Raw genomic sequence first — 5,201 nt, forward strand, 5'->3', positions numbered from 1 at the left:
ATTCTTATAAAAGGAAGATGAGTCGATCTAGGTAACACATTTCAGAGGGTCAGAGATGGGGAAGATAACATCTACTCTGATTACTTCTGACTTCTCTGTAAATTGGCTGGGCGCAGTGGCTAATGCCTGTAATCAGGCACTTTGGGAGGTGGAGTTGAGAGGATTGCCTGAGCCTAAGGGTTCGAAACCTCCTAGGCAATTTGGTGAGACCTTGTCCCTACAATAAATCAAAAAATTAGGCCGGGCTTGGTGTCTCAGCCTGTAATTCCAGCACTTTGGGAAGCCGAGGTGAGTGAATTGCCTGAGCCCGTGGGTTCGAGACCAGCCTGGGCAACTTGGCGAGACCTCATCTCTACAATAAATCTAAAATTAGCCGGATGCGGTAGCACACACCTGTAGTTCTGACTACTTGGAAGGCTGAGGCGGAAGGATTGTTGGATCCCAGCAGGTCAATGCTGGGGTGACCGAGAGTGTGCCACAGCACTCCAGCCTGGGCAATGGAGTGAGACTCCAACTAAAAAAAAAAAGAGCAAAAAATTGGTAGCATGTGCTTGTAGTCCCAACTATTTGGGAGGCTGAGATGGAAGGATTGTCTGAGCCCAGCAGGTCAAGGCTGCGGTGGCCACGAGTCTGGGCAACAGAGTGAGGCTCTGACTCAAAAAAAAGAAAGAGTTATATATAAAATCTTAGTACATAAAACACAAAAAAGCAGAGCTGCCCCCTGGACGCCCACCTCAGCCCCTCTACAAAACCTTCTGGGGTTCCAAGGAGCAGACTTTGGAAACCACTGCCCCATACCAAAGTGCCTTCTTGGAACACACAGGAACAAACCACCCACTGGGAAGCAACAATTACCCACAACTCCTCCATTCCCCCTCTTCCAAACCCCTCGGCCCAGCACAGTAGAGGCTCTCTTTGCCTTTACTTGGGGGGGCCAGGTGGACCACATATCCATCGCCAACATAGATGACCCAGTGTCTGTAGAAAGGATGGAAAATCTCAATCAGGTCTCCAGGCTTGGGCTCTGGCTGCAAAACAAAGAACAGAGCTGTTAGAGATCACTATAGGAGACCTTGGAACCAGGGGTGGGGCTTGGTTAGGAAGGTGCAGCTCAGCTGGACATAGGCTCCAACTCCTGCCCGGCCAGCCCGATGTTAGCCAGCCTTCACAAGCCTGTGTCCAGACCCCAGGGACTATGGGTCTGCCTCTCTGTCATTACAAATTGCTAAGTGCAAACCTAGGTTTCTTCTTGGCTGGAATCTCTACCATATTGCTACTATTTCTTTACTTTCTTTCTTTTTTTTTTAGTAGGAGTCTCACTCTGTCACTCAGACGAGTGCAGTGCCACACTCACAGCCACCGCGGCCTTCACCTGCTGAGCTCAGGTGACCCTTCTACTTCAACCTGCCAATGATGCCTGACTACTTTTCCGATTTATTGCAGAGACGAGTCTTCCCAAGCTGCCCAGGCTGGTCTCAAACCCCTGGGTTCAAACAATCCTCTCACCTCTGCCTCCCAAAGAGCTGGGGGATTACAGGTGTGAGCCACCACACCCGGCTATTGTTACTATTTCTAGGACTATTATTTATTGAACTCTTACTCTAAGCCAAGCACTCTGCTAAGTATTTTACAGGCAGTTCAATAAGTCCATACAGTTATCACAGAAGGCAGCACTGGGACGAATTCCATCTTATGGATGAAGAAATCTAGGGCTAGAGAAGTGGAAGATCATGCCCGTAATCCCACTGCTTTGGGAGACCAAGGTGGTAGGTCTGCTTTGGTCCAGGCATTCGAGGTCAGCCTTCTACAAAAAAAATCAAAAAATTAACTGAACAGGGTGGTACATGCCTGTAGTCCCAGCTACTCGAGTGGCTGAGGCAGCAGGATCACCTGAGCCCAGGAGGTCGAGGCTGCAGTGAGCCGTGATTGTGCCATTGCACTCCAGCCTGGGGGACAGAGAAAGACCTTGATTCAGAAAACATTAGTGAGGCCCCACTATCAGGCCCTAGGCTAAGAACTGGGGCAGGGAGAGCTCTGACTCTGAGCAGAATCGGGGGTGATGAACTAGCTTCTCTGGTCCAGGCCAACCTTTAAACCTTTATGATGAGCAAAAAAAAACAACCGTCTGGAATGTCTAGAGACAGAGCCTATCAGGGCTCAGTTCTCACCCCTCTAGCCTCCTTTACTGGAGCCTCATGGGCAGTTAAGGCCACATCACCTTCAGCATAGAGAGGATGTGGCAGGAGCCTCTGGCCTACTGGCTTCTAGGGGCAGACCCAAAGAGGGTTGCCCACATCCCGCCACCAAGCTTGGTGGGCCTGCCTGAGAGATTCCATCAAGGATGAGGAGTGAGGGGGCTCCCCCTTGGGTGGCCTTCCTGGGGGAAAAACGATGGGCAGGCTGGGCATGGTGGCTCACACCTGTCATCCCAACACTTTGGGAGCCTAAGACAAGAGGATTGGTTGAGACCAGGAGTTCAGCGCCAGCCTAGGCAACATGGTGAGACCTTGTCTCTACAAAATAAAGAAAATACAAAGATTAGTAGTGACAGCCTGTAGTCCTAGCCTCTCGGGAGGTTGAGGCTGACAGATCACCTGAGCACAGAAGGTTGAGGCTGCAGTGACCTGTGATCCTGACACTGCCCTTTAGTCTGGGTGACAGAATGAGACCTCGTCTAAAAAAAAAAAGAAAAGAAAAAAGCAGTGAAAACAGTCAATCACAACTTAAACGGGCAGTGGGCAGCTTATTTGTTATTTTATAGAAACTTTAAAACTGCAAACAAGCATCATATATGCCACGGAAGAAATATTTCCATGAGAATTTTACAGATAAATCGTGTTTTCTTATTGCAACACATACAATGTACCTTCCAAAATGAGGGTGCCCAGTTCTTTCTGAGAGCCTGTTTCAGAACAATGGACAATGATTACAATTTTTGAATCCCATTTGTTTTCCACAATAAAAGGAAAACATACATCGTTCAGTCAGAGTCACACAGTCTTCAAGGATCTCCAAAAGGGATTTAACTAGGGGGAATCTCCCCAGAAAGGCAAGGGCGTAAAGACCTAGCCTCGAGGGAGGCTGCAGACTGGACAAGACGATGGTGTGGACATCAGTAATATGACGTCAAGTGCTAAGCAGTTGGTGGTGAATGGACCGAAAGAGCTCACTATTCTAGAAAAATATCAATGGGAAGAGACCGACACAGACACATGGTGCATTAGGCTGGGCACCAGATGGCTCACGCCTGTAATCCCAGCACTTTGGGAGGCCAAGGAGGGAGGACTACTTGAGCCCAGGAGTTCAAGGCTGCAGTGAGCTATGAGCACACCACTACACTGCAGCCTGGGCAACAGAATAAGTCTCTGTCTCTAATAAAGAAATAACTCATTATGACAAAAAAATTTTAAATATTATAATTGGCTGGGTGTTGTGGCTCATGCCTGTAATCCTAGCCCTTTGAGAGGCTGAGGGTGGCTTGAATCCAGAAGTTTGAGACCAGTCTGGGAAACACAGCAAGACCCCATCTCAACATAACAGCAACAAGTCATGCAAATTGGGTCGGACTCGGTGGCTCAGCCTATCATCCCAGCACTTCAAGAGGCCAAGGCGAGTGGATTGCCTAAGCCCACAGGTTCGAGACCAGCCCGGTCACCTTGGTGAGACCTCCTCTCTACAATAAAAAAAAGTTAAAAATGAGCCAGGCATGGTGGTACACACCTGTAGTTCCAGTTATTTGGAAGGCTGAGGCAGCGGGATCACCGGAGCCCAGCACGTCAACACTGGGGTAGCCTTGAGCATGCCACTGCACTCCAGGCTGGGTGACAAAGTGAGACTTCAACTCAAAAAAAAAAAATCATGCACACCAAAGAGCACACACTAAACACACCAGAATGGTGGCCACTGGAGAGATGAAAGTAAGGAATGGTAATTAAAGGAAACAAATAAAAAACACACACACAAGAGAAGAGGTCTCACAGCAAAGACAGGGTGCCATGGACTGAGGATATAAATAATTCACCCTCTACCACTAAGATCCAATGAGAAAAACAGTGACTTACTGACACACATAAGCCAGCTCAGCTGAGTCAAAACTAGGAATGTGAAAACTCATGTTCTAAATTTAGAATATGCAAACTGTGATTCATGGGCCACATTTGGACCTCTGCCTGGTTTTGTGTGGCCTACCTGCAAACTAAGAATGGCTTGTACTTTTATTTTTTAATATTTGGGAGAAAAGACAAAAAAAGACTAATTTATGACACATAAAAACTATATGAAATTTAGGCTGAGTACAGTGGCTCACACCTGTAATTCTGACATTTTGGGGAGGCCAAGGCAGAAGAATTGCTTGAACCCAGGAGTTCGAGACCAACCTGGAAAGCAGAGCAAGACTGTCTCTACCAAAAAATTCAAAAAATTAGCCAGGCGGGGTGGTGCATGCCTGTAGTCCCAGCTACGTGAGCACTTGAGAAGCTGAGACAGAAGGATCACCTGAGCCCAAGAGGTCGAAGCTGTGATGAGTCTTGATTGTATCACTGCATTCCAGCCTGGGCAGCAGAATGAGACCTCCTCTCTAAAAAAATAAAAAGAAATTCAAATTGCTGGAAGCCAGCCTTAGAGGCCTTCTTGTGGACAGGGTCCGGAAAACTGAAGACCTCAGGTTGCAGGGCAACTCTGGGCAGCTGTTGGCCCTGCTTCTTCCATCTCCACTCTCGATCTCACCACTGGAAAACTGGAAGTTGGAAGGTGTAAAAAGTTCTATATGGGAGAAATAATTTTTACCAAATAGTAGTGTTTAGTAAAAGAAGGATTTGTTTTGTTAAAAGTATACTCTTCATTAGAGCACCCTTGGCCTTACTTCCCTTTGTTAAGGAGGCTTGTAATTTTAGTTAGGGATTGTGACTAGGGTAAATTGGAGGGGGGGCGCCTTTTGTTTTACAAATATTGAAGCTTATTCTCCCTAGCAGGGGATAATTGATGCAGATTGTAAATACCAGGTGTGACATTACAGAAAGCTAGTCAGGTCAACTTGCAGCTAAGAAACCTTGAGAATGTTGCTTTACCCCAGTTAATTGCAAATTGCTGTGTGAAGGTCACAGGTGTAACTTACAAATCAATGTAACAGTTATAGTGCTTAAAACTTGGTAGTGATCTATAATGTAACAGTTATAGAGATAAGTAAGTTTTTGTATGGACAT

The 5,201-nt window shown here is 46.9% G+C and overlaps 1 pseudogene; it reads right to left on the reverse strand.

The window, feature by feature from the left end:
• LOC103275675 overlaps nt 1–5,201 on the reverse strand; it is a 17,682-nt pseudogene that overhangs the window by 4,182 nt on the left and 8,299 nt on the right.

This window comes from Carlito syrichta, unplaced genomic scaffold (genome assembly GCF_000164805.1).
Source record: "Carlito syrichta isolate Samal-C Ts95f unplaced genomic scaffold, Tarsius_syrichta-2.0.1 Scaffold315639, whole genome shotgun sequence".
Classification (NCBI taxonomy): Eukaryota; Metazoa; Chordata; class Mammalia; order Primates; family Tarsiidae; genus Carlito; species Carlito syrichta.